Raw genomic sequence first — 19,046 nt, forward strand, 5'->3', positions numbered from 1 at the left:
ATAAACCATGCAATCCGGGCACGTCGTCGGCTACGAAATTGTTATTTCAATATTCATAATTGAAAAAAACCGAACAAAAGAATATTAATAATGTTATAGCGAAATTTCGAGATGAAATAAATTTTTTGTGAAGGTAAAGCAGCGTACTTTACGATCAAAAGCAACATAAAAGATTGGAAAACCGCGAGTGGCTTTGATAAAATAATACATCCGCTGAATACGAGGCAATATCGCAAAAAAGGACCCGGCTGAACGCGATAAAGGTAATATGTATGTTGGGTAAAATGTTCGTTCGCCGGGAGTACGTAGGAGTAGGTAGGAGTACCTCGCCGTAGCTCAATACCCGGGTAGAGAGTAGCGGGTAAAGAGTAGCGGGTAAAGAGTAGCGACTAGCGACTAGCGAACGGAGACCGGAGAGCGGAGGTACATATCATTTATCTTGTGATGAAACTCAATTGTATTTGCATACTGAATGCTTCAGATGAAATTACGTATTCAGCCTCGGGGCGAAGTGGGTTGAATTGGCTGTATGCTCCTGTGATTGGAAAATGGCTGAAAAATCCGTCCAATGTATAATTCAGTCCTCTCAGCGCGAAACGTTTGGATTTGCATTCGGCGGCCGTGGGGGAAATGGTCGATTGTGGATTTTTATCGGATTTGTGTGTTCACGACAGCAGAGGTAAAAGGCGAGCCCTTATTGTCGGCGGAATTCACAATTCTCTATTTGATTCTGACGCGAGTGGAGCGACTATTGCCTGCCAGCCCAGCAAGCAAGCAAACAAACAAACAAACCAACCAAACATGCCCGCTGTTTTTTCCCTCAGTTCACTCGGCACAGTACAAGATTACTAAAAAATACGTACTACGTACTTTACTCCACGATTCTATACAATAGTGGATAGCATAACATTTACATTCTTTTGTATTTTTGTTTCACAGGATCAATAAATAATACAACAGCTTTCTTTATCAATACAGATGCCAATTTGTCCATCGCAAAGAATCTATCATACGAACCCAACGGTAAAGCACGCTGATTGATTATATACCGAGAATAATTCTTTCCCGAGAGGAAACGGATTGCGACAAGTGGGGATTCAAGAACGTCGAGAAATCTCCAGCGCCGGAAACGATGGGAAATTATACGGAAACTAGAGCGGAATCGGCTGTGCCGTCCCAAGCGGTATTACCCCCAATGCGATTTTTCATAATACATTCAAAATATATACAGACCTCAGTTTTGCTTGATGTAAAAGAAGTAGAAATATAAGAAATAATAGTTTATTTCAAATTGAGAGAACATAATAACGAATGCAAGTCATAGTTGAGGGTAAATTAAATTACGGAAAAGCTTCGTGCACGATGGCCAAATTATTGCTAATGCAGCGTACATGAAATTACTCGGAAATAAATCGCATTAAATCAATTCGGATTGGTTTACTCGTCAATCCAATCAGAAATATTATTATGGTTAGGAGAATAATTGAACCACCCCGATCTCAATGCAGCGTACTTTCCACCTGGGCGGGCTCCGAGACTCCGATAGTCCCCCCCCCCCCAACAATCCACGATGCACACTCAGTTCACGAATAAGGACCACAGAGAAATGTAACGTTCAGTTCTAGAATATTTTTAAAGCATACAGCTACATTGGCCGAGCCGATTGATTTAAGAGATCCATTTAACCTTAGAATGCCAGAAGTAAAACGCCAATCTGACAATAATTTTGTAATACCTTACTTGTTTATAGCTACTAATATTCAGAGAAATGTTTTTTTCAGTCACGAATGTTAAAAGAAAATTTTATAATGTAATGAATAATAATCAAAATGTTTTTGAATTTTATGAGTAAAATAAGTCTTACGAGAATTTCCTGTAAATACAGTACGTACGACGCTCTTTTTCACAGATAAAATAAACAAATTTGCAAGAGACAAAACGAAAAGCTACAATAATATTAATGAACATTATTTCCTTGCCAAGCGAATCAAATATATTTCAATATGCTAGGAGCATTTTTTAAAGTTCAAAATACCATAAAATCGAGGAGAAGTGCTGTTTGCTATTAGCAAACCAACGGTGGATTTCTTGGCATACTAGGGGTTAAGATTCATCAGTTACGATATCACAAAATATAAAAATAATATACATATATATAATCTAGCTAGGCTGGCTCAATACGAGTTTCTACAATAATTATTATTGCCTAAAAAAAATTGCCATTGAAGTATTTTTGATTTTGCTTTTGTTACCACAATCGGAATCACAGCGAAAGGATTATTAACTGATTCATTGTATGCAATCATCTATCTGCTCAATAAAGTAATCAGTAAAATTATACAATGCTTATTTGCCGTTTGCCAGGGACACGATGTTGTATGCATCGAGCTACCAAATCATGGTAATACGAATATAATCTGAGACCACGCATTCGTTAGGGCGGATAGATAATTACCTTTTTATGTTCTAAAGTACCGACACAATACCATATTATATAAGGATAGATCAGAGAAGAGTCAAATTAATCAGATTAAGCCCTTTACAAAAGAAAGCAACACAGTATAACAAAAACCACCCCGAGCAACGAATCAATTACAAAGCAAAAAGGAAGTCAACTAAACATTTATCAAATTACAAAAAAGTTATGTTTAAAAATTGGAGTCGCAAGTTTACGATTAAATAAAGGAACAGACAAAAAGGGGATGAAAATACTGGTACGGTAAGTTGAAGAGACAATTTGGCCGGAATGTAAATCAGAGAGGATTGTCTGTCCTCCCGCCCGCCCAAGCCGCCCAAACCACCCATAGCCGCCCTCCCTCCCGGGCAAAAAACAGACAGTTATTAAAACTTTTACATTACAGTTGTGAATAATAAAACCAACTGGCTGCCTGGCTGGGGCAATGGATCCCGATTCATATTCAAATTCGATGAAAATATGTTTTTGCGAGGCGGGATTTTGCATTTGCGCCGCGTACCGGGGCGTGCGTGAAATCCGATATCAGCCAAATGGTCTCTATTGATATAGCGAAATATCCACTCTGTCATTTAGTTGGCGGCCTGAACTCTTACGGAATGAAAAAAACATTGTTCACTAAAGCATTTTACCTTTTCAATTATCATTTTGAAACGTGCACCGCGTTTGCTCCGTTTATTTAGAATTTGGGATTAAAAAAAAAATTCCCAGAACGGAAAGCTTTGTTCTTTAAATATTTACTATTTGCACCGAGGTTTTCATAATTTTATATTTTCCAGAAAATTTATTTTTAACATTGCGTAGGAAATAGGTTAATGATAATATAAATAACAATATAGATTAATGATAATATAAATGTAGGTTGATAACTTACATTAGGTACTAACACGAAAAAAGGCTAATATTAAACAGCAAGTGTGACAACGTGAAAATAGGATTAAGACGTTCTTGTGGCTCCCCTCATTTAATCTGGGCCTCTTCAACCCTTTCTTTAATCCGCCTCACAACATATTCCAACTGGGTGTATATTGTAAGATCTCATAAAAAAAATGTTTGAATAAATTTCCTCAAGTTTTTAGCAAGAGCAGGCCAAGCCAGGTAGGCATTTACACAATTCGTACAACTCGCGCCATAACTGATAAGTCTAATAAGAAAACACGGGCAAAGCGTGAAATGGAATTTAATATTCGACTACAGAACAAGACAGACTGAAGCACTATCGCGGTACGGCAGAAGTGTTCCGGCAAATTTATAATTGGGTTTGTTTTAACTTCACAGCAGCGAGGAGGTAGTTACAGCGAGATCGCTTACCACATTACGCCGCAACAGGGAATTAAATCAAACACAGCAGACTACTGCTGACTGCTGACTGCTCGTGCTCTGGCTGCGAGCTCCTACCGGTACCCGCTCTACCAGTACCAACTACCAACACGAACACAGTACCCAGTTCCAAGCCAGCCAACCAACTCACGCTTTTCACTTTGAATGTAATAAGCGGTTAATTATTTTTAAGTGCTGTAATTAATAAACAGACTGCTACATATATTTGCTTTTTGGTGTAGTAAGCGGAAGGGTCAGATATCAATGTGTTATGTGATATTAAGCGACCGACAGCGAACTATTTATGATATAATAATTAGCTCGCATACAGGTCGATTTATGTATTTACTTGTCAAGCAATTATATATTAATCTTATTCAGATCACATCTTGTATTTTTTTAATTGTCGAGTATATAGTCTTATATATTATTATGCAGATTAATAAATATTAAGTGAATGTAAACTTTTTTTAGTATATCAGCGTAGACTCGTGAAAAAACTCATGGGATATTATAATTGTAGGATCTGTGAAGCTAAAAATATTTACTAAAATAAAAATTTGCCTTTCAAAACACAATCAGAAAACAAATTTTGAATAGTCAAAAATTTAAACAAAAGAAATGCACTTCTAAAATATAGAATTATTAGTTTGTAAAATTATTTTCTTTTAATTCATTGTTAAATTCAAATTAAACAAAAACTCGCATTTTTTTATTAGTTATAGCAGTGGTTCCGGAAATAACTTTTCTCGTTATAATTTGAATTGTTTCAATATGGGATTATGGAATGTTTTTCAACATCAGACTGAAGAGTGAGTGTAGAAGCAAAGCGTTTAATTGCACGTCCAGAGTGGATAAAAAGGGGTTTCCATTCGGGGAATTCCCAGAAGGCGGGGGCGGGGGCGGGGGCGGCGAGCTGTAGGGCGGGCGGACACAACACCGGCACAATTAGCGGACACTAGGGGGATTATGGCAGAGTATCATCACGCTTTGCGGATTACAAAGGGGAAGCTAGTGGTAAAATCTAGCCAAATTTAAAAGGGGCGAAATGCTGTTAAACATAATTGTTAGAGCGACAAAAAATGCACTAACACGTTTTTACCTCTCATTTAAAAGCATGATAAAATTAAATGTGAACTGCTAGTTTTGCTGTCCGGCTTAGCCCGAGATTTTAATACAAAAATACATGTCACATCCAGAGACATAATATGAACAGCAATATTATGGCGACAGTCTAATAGATATTTGAAAGCTAAGTTAAGATAAGTTAACTCAAAATCAGGCCAAAAAAGTTGTAAGTACACATTTCAGAACGCCAAAGAAGAATTTCGCTGCTTCAGCTCAGATATTTTCTGCTTTATATTTAAAATCGTTTCCCATTATAGAATAAAGTAGAAAACTAAAGTGCCTTTAACACAAATTTGAATGGCATCAAATGTGCCACTGACTTTGTACATTTTTGTTCTGGACCATTTAGGGCACGGTTTGTCTCTCTTACACTTTGCCTGAAATGATATATATTCCCATCCCATTTAAATTTCGTAATCATGGTGAAACTTTTAAAAATTTTCTTTTATTTAGAATAAAAATATCTAAAAAAAAAACACAGTTTTATATGGAAACATAGGCCCAAATTGGGCCTATATTTGGATCACGAAAGACGCCCACAATACTCGTCTTGTGATTTTTTATGCTATGTTTCCCATGGTATTTGCCATTTGATTGCTAATACTAAATCGAAACGTTACAAGAACACATTTCGTTTCGATTATTCTGTCTGTTTCAAATACGAAAATCTTATATGCGCCATGAGTTATTAGGAGAATAAATAGCAGAACGAAGTACATACAGACCATAAATCAGTTCAAAGAGGCATAACTTACGCGCACATAGTAAGACATGACATACGGCTGCATTTATAAAAAAAAACTTACCACAAGACAAAAGAAAGGTGAAAATCGTTAAATGTTTATTCAGTAGAATTACATCGATGCGAGGAATAAACAATACAATGAACAAGATATAAAATGTAGTGTTTCCACCGCAACAAATTGCAATTTATTCGCAACGCGGCGCTGCATCCAGACTACGTCAGGATAAAAAAGTGGAGTCCCTCGCTGCCCGCTGCCCGCTGCCTGCTGCCTGCTTCCACGCTCGGCTCTCCGCTAACGAATTTACAAAACACCGGGCAAAGAAACAAACAGCACGGTCCGCTGGCAGAAACAGCCACTGATTCATGGGAAAGCCAGAGCGAAGCGGATCATTTCACGGTGCAAGCAAATAAGCTTTTAAAGCAGTCTGCATAATGATTCAATTAACAATAGAGCCATCACTATCTACTTTGATTTATGCTAATGCACAGCAAAAGAATCAAAGATACAATCGTGTTGTATTTTATTCTGTGAAGCTTTATTATTTTTGGGCACAAAAATAGGCATATACATATTTATATTAAAATTTAAAAAATCACATATATTTGTAAAATGGGGGCCTCAGCACGGGTAAAGCACCCAAGCAGGCTCACTTTACCAAATCATATTTATAAAAATAAAAATACTTATAAGCGAATTCCCGTTGGCGGCATTTATTTTTACTCGGGAGATATTTTCAATTTGTATTAGTATTTCGGATGACTAATTATTGCTTATAATTATTTGTTATCCTTTATGCTATGCATAAAACCTTGTCTTATAAACGTTAGTTTATCAATAAAAAAATAGTGAAAATACTTATATCGTATCAATAAAAAAATATATACTTATACATCTACATAAATAAAAATGTTAATGGTCGTTTGTTCAAAATCTTATCACCGAAAATTCTTCACCGATTGTTTTGTTGCATACGAATACGCATTTTTTATATACCTATATTAAATAGATGTCACCCGTGACAATTTGTGAAATTTCGACACACCATCTGTTGGACAACCATGCTTTCTTTAAAAAAAAATCGACACATGATAGACGTAAAAGCAACACACGCTATTGTTTCTCTGTCTGCATAGACAGACTGAGCCACAGCAACGGGTGGCGGGGTAGAGCTAGAATAAATATTTATGTGAGCAAGTTGTGAAATAATGTTTTTAAATATCAATTATTAAATATTATATTACGTTGTATCAAATAATCCTGCATATAATTTCCATTCCTTGAAAGTTTGAGCGTTTTATATTGATCACCCGCTAATCTCATAATAAGTCACGAAGTAATTAATCAATAAACAAATAATAAGAACTTGACTTGCATAGGTCGAACACGAGATACCCGAGAGCATCATCTAACTCCTTATCACTCGTCCACTTCCACAGAGGCGGGTATGGGTGCCGCCGCCCAGGGAATAATTTATTGGATAACCAACAACTCTGCCATAGGTCACTCCAAGTGGTTCGCTACGTTTGGTGACTTAGAAAATGAAAATAAAACATAGGCCCCGGGGAGAATAATTATCCTGGTTCGAGTCAATATAAAAAAAACGCTCACATTTTGGTACAAAAACAAAGGCTCTCAGATATTTGCTTGCTAATTTCCCGTGAATAATAATTATAAGAAAACAACAAGTGGAACATCGACAATCCGGCTCCGAGAAATTGAAAATAATAATATTATCGTAAACGAAAAAGGGGAGTAATGTTCGTCTCCATGACGATAAAATGGAGAGAATGAACACTGAACATTTCAGAGTTGAAATAGTAAGTGCCCGGAGCGGAACAAAGGCCGTATTGTGCGGGGGAAAACGGTATGATTTTTATAAACACCGGGAATAAAAATATACCGACGGATAAAGGTTTATTCGCCTGAGAGCGGGCTTTAGGAGTACCTACGGCGATTTATCTCGATTAGAATTACGCGAATAATACGAACGGAATTTAGATGGGGAAATTTATTTCGGATCGGTGGACGGGTTTGCTTATGTGACTTGGCTTACATGGAGGTTACAGATTCATCCCCTTTGAATGGTTTGAAATTTACCATACTTAAACTGATAAAATTAATTATTAACATATAACAATATGTTTTGTAAAGTCTGCGAAACTACATAAGAATACATATAAAAACACCCGGACTCTCAGCTCCCATCTAAACAATAAAACAGAATAACTCTTCGTTGCTATGTTCTTGAAGGCAGCAAAAACTCTTAAACGGTGAACATCATGAAATTTGCACAGATTCTTCATTCTTCTAAGTTTCTAGATCTAAGGCATTATTTTTAGTTCGCAAAGCCATTTTAAACATGGTATATTTGAAATATCCATTTTCTGTTTTTTAAAAAATAAGCCAAGACGTCAGTGTTTATTTCATATTGTTCAAGAAACTCCAGTGAAGCTTGGTGGTAACTTTACCAACATAATACCGAAAGTTTAATATTTTATTTGTGTGCGGAGTGAATCGATTGCGCATCCTTGATAATAAAAGCTCAATGTATCGATCAGCTAAATATTCAGTTTAATTATAAGAAAATGTTATTTTGCATACATGCAGAGTTTTAAATATTCGTAGTAAATCATTGCGCCGCGAAAGAATGAATAAATAATTAAAGTTGCTAAACAATCAATGTTCCGCGGGACACCAAAATGTTTACGTGTCGCTTTCCGGAGGGTTGTTTGAAGGCCGCGCCCATTACCCCGGGGGTTAATCTGTCAGATAAAAGGGATCATCACCCACGGGGATGATAAATGGCGATATTATGGAAAAACCCGCACAACTGGTAACAAGATTAAAATTAATTGATTTGTTGACCCGTGCGCGGTGCTGATCTTAAATATTAAACACCTCATACAATAAATAAAATCTAACGGTAATTCGTAGATTAAATCATTATATCGTTTTAAATAGACTCGTTGTTGAGTTCAACAGCTCGGCTGTGGAACGATTATCGGCTTCTGTCTCTCCTCCCTCCTACAACATGGGTCTCTCCAAGACCCACGTTCACTCTTTCCTATCCTCAAAAAATCATCCACACAGCATGCCCGAGCCATCCCAGACGAAAGAAATGTACGTACAGGTTATTTTGGGCAATAGAGTTCTCGATGGGTTGAAGTGAGTGCGAGATTTTAACTGTCCTGGAGATGATTACGTTGCGTTTGACTTGAGGTTAACAATTTATCTTACCTAAGGTTTGTCTTTGTCATCTTTAAGGATATATACGTAGCCAATTAAATTACAATTCCATTGTTTGGTCAACACAACAAAAATTCACATTACAAATTTCGAGAGAATTCAGCGAAAGTTGTTAAATATATATATATATAAATTTTAAGTTGAATATTCCCTTAGGACAAATAAAATAAACTTTTTAAAATTTAAATACCTTAAATATACATACCCTTGAGGATCAACGAAGGATAAGCGAATTATGTTAAAACGCATATACAAATAATATCGAAAATTTTAACATAACAAATACAATGTTTTAAACATACCTAAACAAATCATTCATGTCAAAATATAATTTCTGGAAATGCTTTGGATTATTACATATATTTTTTTTAAATCTTATCCAATTGTAAACCACAATTATTAATTATGAAACCACTGTTTAATAATATTGACCAGTGGCGGTTCGTGGTCTTTTTAACAGGGGGTTCAGAAATTCAAGAGTATAGATAATCTAATTAAAATTTACTTACTGTTGTCCTTCATCAAATAGTCGAATACGGCAGCAGTCACACAACTTAAATAAAGTTAGTGGGAGGGGTACCTACATATTATTGTTTTTAAATCACTTTACACTAGACACAATTATTAGATAATGCGAAAAGTTTTATAGGAATTAAATTATATTTATAATTATTAATAAAGGAAAGATCGTTTACTCCAATTTTACACCACGATGGGTCGCCTCCAAAAACTAAACAAGGGAAGCAAAATAACCGATTGGTTTCCTCGCAATCACATAACCAAGTACAGCTCGCGTACCAATCACGTTTAAAAACTCGAGTGAATTTCTCGGTTTTCGCGGCACAAACCTGCTTTAATGAGAGGTCAGGACGCGGAGGCCCTTTATTTTTAATTTCCAACCTTTTTTCATAAGTATTGGCATTATTTTTTATATAGACAACACTGTATTCCGCCATTGTATAAAAAAATTATGACAAAATATTCGCGACAATCAATAAACGCAAACGCATAAAAAAACATATACGCAAACGCATAAATAAACATATACGCAAACGCTTTCAATTTGAAATCCGAAAGAATACTGGAGATGGAGAACTGGACCAAACACAAAAATTGCATAGCTAGCGACGACAATGGGGCATTTGCCGAAACTTTCGCAAATATAATTAAGGAATAGGTATAACGACTTATCTAAAAAAAAAATACGAAAACAGAAATCAAAATCGGTCTACTTCAATAGGTAGTAGATTTACAAATGCCATAAGCAAACGGTTGGAGAAATGCAGAAACAAGAAAACAAAAATATGTACAAAAATGACTACAAAGTTAAATACCATAATATAACATAAAAAATAACACTTGCTTCCCTATGGTTCAAAGGTCAAACGTCGACCAGTCAGTCCGCGAAGTGCTCGGGTTTCTTCGGTTACATTCGTCAATGTTCGGAGGTCACGTGATATCACAACGCGTGTTCGGCGCACACAATTTGTCTTAGTTTTGCAAAGAAAGACCAAATTTTGTATATTTCACCGTCATAGGGTCTGTACCGGCTAAAATTCTTTTGTATGAAGAGTTTGGCGCGGATTACAACTCGCACATACTTGGAATATGTATCGTATTTTTCGGTGGCGCGGGTTTTGAAGGCGAAATTTTAATAGCGTGCTATCTATAATGTGCTTATATTATTATAAAACAAGTTTGTTTTATTTTCTCATCTTTTTAATGGGGGTTCGCCGCACAAACGCACTTTAGAGAAAACCGCCACTGATATTGACCGGTCAGTGGTTGAGTGGGCATAGCGCTTGGGTCTCACCCGAGCGTCGCGTGTTCGATTCCTCGGCTGGCTAAGTTCTCCATCACAACACAAGCAACATTTTCGGCTTTCTGTGGCGGTAGTAGGAGATTTTCAAACATTGTTGGGTTATTCGTAACCTGGGAATGTTTGTCTTTCTTTTTTTAAAAAAAAATACTAAACTTTAAAAATAATTAACCATGTGTAAACAATGTAAAAATCTCATGAGCGTAGGTATAAAATACAAAGAGTGGTAAATAAAATACAGTGAAGAAGTTATTTTTAAAGAGAGGAAGGAGGGATGCACACAGCCGAGCTTTGATCACGAGAACGAATCGTAAAAACGACCCAATCTCTCGTGAACCATATAAAAATATTGGGTAAGCGTTTGTAACGTATAGATGCGAATTCTTCAGAGCGCCTTCCATTGAAATGTCGGTAGAACAAACTCAACACACCCACCTGGGCGATTTATTTACTTAATAAATATAAATGAGAGGATTTTCATAGTTTGATGGAGCTAATATAAACGGCTTTACAACTGACGTAAGCAACATTGATACAAACATAAAGATAAGGGCAGCACTATTCTGGAGGTCCATTTCGAACCACCCCAAAACATATTAGCGAATAACGCCAGAGGGAAATTAAAAGCGGGGGAGAGATTCATTAAACCCCTCCGACGAGTCAGTGTTAAAGTGAGGCAGGAATAAAACAAGAGATAAAATAAGCTATTAATAGGCACTTTGATTCACATGCATACAAATAGGATAGCGGTGAGGTCTCCCAGCAAGGTCAGTCTCACAATGAAATGCCTAATTGATTTGGCTCTAATTATGCTGATGGATGCACTTTGGGGCTTTCGGCGGTAATTCGGTCGGATTCATCTAATGCAGAGTGGCACTGAATGCAGGCTGACGGAGACCTAATTCAGACTATCTCTACTACGACTATTTGTGATGGAAGGTGATTCCGATGCGATGGTCAGATTCTGATTATAGCAGCGGTGGTGGGTTTGGTTTGGTTTGGCCCATTGTGTATTTATTCATTATGACAATTAATAGCTATTATTCATTCGCATCGAAGCTTTCTTAATGTGACATTCCAACTAGTTCCGGGCGAGGTTCTTTAGTTCGGAGTAAACTCTACCCTTTAAAAAAATAAAAGATATAGGAATCATAAAATCCACAAAAGTATTCCTAAATAAGATACATAAGGTTTTAGTTGCTCGCATTCAGAAAAAAGATGATAATAAAATGATGCAAAATCGTTAAAGTACAAATATTATATTACAAAAGAACTTAAAAATACCCCGTAGAAAAATCATATTATTTTTCTTTAAACTTTTCGATGACAGAGAAAATATATTCCAAATGACAGGGGACATTACATAAAATTTTCCCAATTTATTGATAAAAAGCCGGCAGCACACAAAAAAGAAAAGAAAAGCGAGAAGAAAAAACGTAAATAAAAAATTCTTTTGACAGTATCGACAAAGTTGAATTTCCCAAAGGACATTAACTTTCGATTGAGCTTTTCCATTAGCGATAGGGGAGACTCGGGAAAAGATGCTCCGGGTTATTTGGGAGTCTGCGCCCATTCAGTCGCCCGCTCTGCCCCGCGCTACCCTCAACCAACTCCTGCCACCCTTTAGTACTCAGTCCTAGTGGCGGTTCACGGAGGATGAATAGATAATAACTGTCGGAGTTTATAATGTAATTAGCCCCCTTGTAATCTGGCCAAATATCACGACATAGTGGAATTATAGAATTACCTCATAAGAGCTGCGGAGAGCATGTCTTCTGGGATGTATGTAGAGCACGAAACACAATGCATAGTGGTTTCCTGAGAAAAAACTAAGCACTTCACGAAATAATAGAAGAAACAGAGAGTAAATTATGATGAAACTGGTTGCACGAGCCACGAGAATTGAGAATACCGCCTGAGCAAACAACGGCCGCCTATCGAAGTTGATAAGTTAATAGTTTACGAGATTGTTAATGCCGTTAATAAAAAAAGCCGTATAACCGGCGAACGCCGAGATAATTGTGGCACATTTGTGTAAGAAATTTTAATATTTCCCGAGCCGTTAACGTTTTACGAGCGGCTGTAATTTATTTTTACGTTCGACTTACCCCGAATGCTTGTTATTATATTTAACGGCTCTAGAAGAAGCTAGATATGCGTAAAATGAATTATTCATGGGGGATCCTTCACAAATCCTGGGAATTAATTTCATTTTTCAATATCTCCTTTGACAGCGTCTAGACTTTAAACAACAAATTGGGGAAAATTTATGTTTTTTTAAACCTTTTTCAGAAAAACAATTCTTAGTATTTTAAGAATAGCTACATTACTTTCAAACTGATATACCTAATATAAACATTCATTTATGACATGAAAATAAGCCAACATTATTAAAACAACATTTTTACAAATTCTTTTCAAGACCAAAAAAAGACACTGTAATGAGATTCATACATATTTAAATGTGGACCAAAAAACACTAACATAAAATTATTAATCCACCAAAAATGTTGTGTTTCATATTTTTATCGCCCCCATCCGTTGATCGCGTTTTACAAGTCAATCCATCACCATCACTTGGTCACAATATTTGACCACACACAACAACATTACTGATATAATAACAATAATCTGGAGCCGCACGCCGCGGTCGATCGCGTTACAATGTCAGAGCGACACGGTGCGGTGTTGGCGTTTTTTCAATCATAAAACGTGGGGAGATGCAGCGTGAAATGTGCGGAACGTATCGGTTAGGATTGCTGACGGGACGGGGGACCACCGGAACATCGAGAAATCATGCCAGATGGACTAAGGATTCAATTGTTGTTTTAGTGTTGAGTATCATTCTTTTTTAAACGATTTACTTATTAATTCTTTCTTGTAGGTAGTTTAGGTTACTATTATGTGAAATCGGTAATGACTTGGAAAAGCGTAACAGCGGTCACTCTTCCAAATAGCAGAACTTTTGAACAAATAATTTAAATTGAGACGATGTAGTGATTATCTTGATTGGGCCGAGGTAAAAGGCAAGTAGCAGAACAGTACAAGTAGACAAGGAGTGAATCGAATAGTTCGTTGTGACGAAAAGGGTTCCCTGCTCCCTGGCAATGGTAAGGAGAAGAGCAGGGGGAAGGTTCGGTAACAGTTTATCGCAGACGGTTAAGTTATAAAAGGCGATTAATGTAAAATAACAGCATTAACGAGGTCGCACTAAAACTTGGCACTTTATTACCGCCGTAAGTCTGCTTCGGCTCCAACGCCAATTTAAGTCTAGCATAAAATGGTTAAAGCAAGTGTTAGCAATAATGGCTATGGCAGTTTACTTCACTTTTACGGCAGTTGCAATGGGGGGATTTGTTTTCATCAATATTATGTTAAGTCATTACTAACAGTTATATAAATTATCAAAACCTGCCTTGGATACGCTACTGCATTCCTACACAAATATAGCGATGAAGTCATTCGCAACTGTTTTTGAGAACGTGAAATAAATACTTTACGTAAAAACTATTGTTATTTTAAAAACTTATTGTATTTAAAGACAGGTTTCAGAGGCAACCTACCTTCGTCATTTTTACATTAATAAAATACACATCGCACGTATAAATGTTACTTGTGCAATGATGGAGAGTTAGCATATGATTGCACCCGCGACACCCTGACGTGGTCGGACTCTGAATTAATTAAAAAGAATGAAATAAAATTAAATGAGTGGATTTCTGTGAATATAGTGGAAGAGAATAACAAACAAAGGGTCGAGTTAAATTTAGACTCAGCGGAAACTACATTACAATTACTAAACTACATTTTAAAACACATTTTTATAGACGTAAATATTAATCACAAATGACCAATTTACGTTGTAACACAAAATTTGTTGGATATAAATTAAAATATCTACCAAAAAACGCTGTTTTTACACGTTTTATTTATTATTATATTAATTAACTCTGTAAGTAAGGCAAGATTATTTTTTAATAATTACAATTAACTCGCAAAAAAATCCAAAATTGTCTCTAAAAACATGCAAAATGAAGTTCTTGAATGGCTCATGTTTCAATATTTAAAATACAATAAATAAAACAGCACATATCCGTACGAGAAATTTGCTAAAACTTTGGATTGAAAAAAAAATTGTGTACTTGGGTATTATGGCCCCAAATCCGTATTTAAGTTTTGTATGTGTATCTATATCTTAATGCTTCTTGGAAAGCGATTTCGAGAAACACGCATGTCATTGAATGGGAATTTCTCAGGGACGTCGAACGACCGAAAATTTCATGATGTCGATCATAAACATCAGTACCAACATTAAACACAGCATGTGCCGAATTTTCATCAGTTTTCATTGGTATTCCAATTAGACGACCCATATATACGGGAGAACAAATCGAAAAACGAAAAGAATGGCAACTGGAGTAACAAAATTTTGTTAATTAGTGAATTCCTAAGAAAAATTGATAAACTGCAGAACAAACACACACATGAGACAAGGAAAAGAAATGAATTGAGACTCCCCTTCAGGAAAAAAACACAGAGTCAAAAGTCATTGATGTACGGAGCGTTGAAGATATTTGGAGAGCTACCAGAAGAAATAAAATCAGAAGAAAACAAAAACATTTAAAATTAAATTAAGAAAATATGTGATTGATTCATTTTAAATGTGTTACCATAATTATATGTAAATAAGGATTGTATTAGGACATAGATAACTATGTACCTACTTAAAATACCACAATAAACAATAAACATGCGAGGTACAGCTTTAAACCTCGAAATAATATAAATTATGTTTCATATTCAGTTAACAATAAGATGGATAACTTCAATGGTATTGACTCCTGTTCATATTTTGATTGTCGGAATTTTGAAGTTATAAGAGCAAAGAAACAAAATGGACACGAGCAAATCAGAATTCTTTGCGTCCATTTATTATAATGTTCATCCAGTGAGCCTGCGAGCCAGTGAGTGTGTGTCACGTTTGATACGGGATACAGGATAAGGGACGAGGGGCGAGCGCACCATTAAAACTTCGATAAAAGCTGTTGCGGTTGTAAAAACGGCCAATACCCGCGCTATTGTTTTATGGGCCAACGACGCCATTAAAGGCATATTTCAGCCCGGCGACATTGGCGTTTATGGGTAGGATGGAAAAACCACAGGAGTTGATGTTCATAGTACAGGAAAACACGGAGTAATTTTTGTTTGACACCGCCGTAACTGAAACTACAAACAAAAAAAAATCGGTATTCCGACGTATGAGCAAAATGTATGCATAAATCGGAAAGGCGGTGCATATTCTGAAATAACCTTAAATTTCGGAAGTTTTGTGGCTATTATTCCTTGTGTTGGTTATGTAAGGTTATATCGCATTGAACTCGAATTGAGCAAAAAAAAACGTTTTCCGATAAGTAGGTAGGTACCTATATAAATTTTCAATTAATTGGAAAAACTATTCGTAAGTTAAAAATCCGACAGTTAAATGCATTTTCACGAGTATGACTATTATTTTTTCTAGACCTAGGAAAAAATATGTAGAACATTAAATCGATCAGAATTTAGTTCAAGATTTGTTCATCTCATAGAACATAATTAAAAAGAATAATTTATTCTAGGTATAATGTAGGACTTTAGATAAAAGTCGTAATACACGTGACTTAAATGCGATACAGGAAAAATAGTAGAAAGTGAGGAAAAACCAAGAGATCCTTTTCAGTTGTATAAGCTGAGTTTATGATCATAAAATTCCAGCGGCGGGCGAACACCTGTAAGAGACCCGAGCACATATTAAAACGGGAATTAATTAATCAACAGACTGTGTAGTACTGAAATGATCGCTGTTACAACAGTTATCAAAGCCGTCCGGCCAGCGGAACTAAGAATTAAGGGGAACGGTTGCGCAGTCTTTTTCATACAAAACTTAAATTTTGATTGGTGCCAAAATACCCAACAAAACTGATTTTTTTTTAAATGCAAAGGTACGGCAAATATCTAGTACGGATACGTTCTACTTTATTTATTTGTGTTTTGAATTATAACATATAGGCCAAGAATTACATTTTTTATTTTCTTATATGTAGTTTGGCAATTATTTACTATATTAAATAATTAACCTCTGTTAACTCTACCAATATGATGAAATATAAAATAAAGATGATTTTAAAAAACCTTTTGTTGGACGTAAATTTAAATCACAAATGACCAATTTACGTTGTAACACAAATTTGTTGGATATAAATTTACAAGTTTTATTTTATTTATTATCATATTAATTAACTCTGTAAGTAGGGTAAGATTATTTTTTAATAATTACAATTATCTCGCAAAAAATCCAAAATTGTCTCTAAAATCACGCAAAATTAAATTATTTAATGGCCCATGTTTCAATATTTAAAAGACAGTAAATAAAATAGAACATATCCGTACGAGAAATTTGCTAAAACTTTGGATTTAAAAAACAATTTCAGTGGGCTTGGGTATTATGGCCAAAAAACAATTTTAATGCTTCTTGGAAAGCGATTTCGAGAAACACGCATGTCATTGAACGGGAATTGCACAGGGACGTCGAACGACCGAAAATTTCGAAATGTCGATCATAAACATCAGTACCAACATTAAACACAGAATGTGCCGAATTTTCATCAGTCATCAGTTTTCATTAGTATTCCAATTAGACGACCCATATATACCGGAGAACAAATCGAAAAACGAAAAAAATGGCAACTTGAATAACAAAATTTTGTCACATGCGAGGTAGAGCTTTAAACCCCGAAATAATATAAATTATGTTTCATATGCAGTTAATTATCATTTAATCTCATTTTACTATTTAATGTCAACATTTATTTTTTTATTTAGCATGTTTTATTTATTTTCACTAGAAATATAAGTACTTTAATCATGTATCGTGTACCTACCTTTCTTATGGTTATCATCTGTCAAATGTTATAAAAAACCAAACCGCGTTCATTTCGTTTTACTTCGAGATCAATAGTAAACAACATTCCGCCTTTGCTTGTCTTTTAAAGATATTAAGTCCTTAAATAAAAATAAAAACGTATATAAATTCACCAGAATACAGTTTCACCAAACATGGTTAATGAAAATCATATCATTATCCTCTACCAACATTATTTATGTGAATAACTTCAGTTTTAACACAACACCCCATAATTTATAACTCTTGGGCCAGGACTGAGGAATTGGCGTATTGGTCCTTCGATTCCGATTTAAGTAGAAATCTTAACAAAAATCGTCAAAATCACGAACGGATTTCACAGACGAAACATAATATATAAAATATGCTATTGAAACAATCTTCCCCACCATAGGATTTTCATACCAAGTACAAGAGGTCCATAAAAGAATATTTCTCTGATGGTTTGTGAATAATGTTTATGTCTCTATTGTTTATATCTCTATTATGATTTGATTTATGTCTAAAACCTCGCTCCATGGCTAAAAATGTATTGTTTTGTAAATTTTTCGTTTTATATAATCTTTTGTTTTGTATATTTTTTTTTAATTCATGTTGCTTTCTTACAAATTTAATTTACTTTTTCCATATTATGCTGTCTCAGTAGAGGTAAAGTCACAAGGAGGAAATCCATAATTGGTTTTATTTTAGCTATATAATACTTATGTACAAACTGATTAAATGTAAACTTTCGATTTCCCGAAAATTAATAAATAAAAAATAAACATTCGAAATTGGAAATTCATTTATGTTTATTGCGTGCATTTCATGTATGATTTGAATTCGTAACAGCCCCAACAGAGTGGCTGAATTTTAAACTCCATCAGATTACTCAGTAAGTTATAAAAAATGAGTCCAACGTGTTTCGCCCTAGAAATAGTAAGGTAATTGGACACTTACCGATAAGTTACGTTTAAACTTCTCAATCACGACGGTGAGGGGAAATGTGGAATAGATTGAAGAGCTTACCTGAAAGAATAAAAATAAAAAATAAAAACATTAGCATTTTGTGAAAATACAATCAACAGCAAATATATATTATAAAGACTCGATTTCACAGTGAATTAATAGAATGTACAATTCATTGGCGCAATAAACATAAATGCGCAACAAACATTGCAAATGTATTTTTTTATTGGAGGAAGCACGGCCAATAGACATGATAATTTGTAACATCGTTAAAATTAACTGAAATCAGCACTTAATAAACCACGTTTTAATCAGATAATCTGCCGCGGCGATATATCAAGCACGAAAGCAAATGCAACACACGGACTGCTAAATAAATAGTTAATACCGTGTTAATATGATTTTATAAAACCGGATTGGGAATAATGA

The 19,046-nt window shown here is 35.2% G+C and overlaps 1 protein-coding gene and 1 long non-coding RNA gene across 3 annotated transcripts in view; both read right to left on the reverse strand.

Moving 5' to 3' along the window:
* Positions 1-19,046, reverse strand: part of LOC149420347 (uncharacterized) — a 486,416-nt gene that overhangs the window by 141,322 nt on the left and 326,048 nt on the right. The gene's annotated exons all lie outside the window — the stretch shown is intronic.
* LOC149420348 (uncharacterized) overlaps positions 1-19,046 on the reverse strand; it is a 110,123-nt gene that overhangs the window by 59,551 nt on the left and 31,526 nt on the right. Inside the window, exon 2 of the long non-coding RNA XR_016302723.1 lies at positions 18,609-18,677. This is a non-coding gene — a long non-coding RNA (uncharacterized LOC149420348). The remainder of the gene's footprint in view (positions 1-18,608; positions 18,678-19,046) is intronic.

This window comes from Hesperophylax consimilis, chromosome 10 (genome assembly GCF_061612785.1).
Source record: "Hesperophylax consimilis isolate HC1 chromosome 10, BYU_Hcon_1.0, whole genome shotgun sequence".
In the NCBI taxonomy this organism is placed as follows: domain Eukaryota; kingdom Metazoa; phylum Arthropoda; class Insecta; order Trichoptera; family Limnephilidae; genus Hesperophylax; species Hesperophylax consimilis.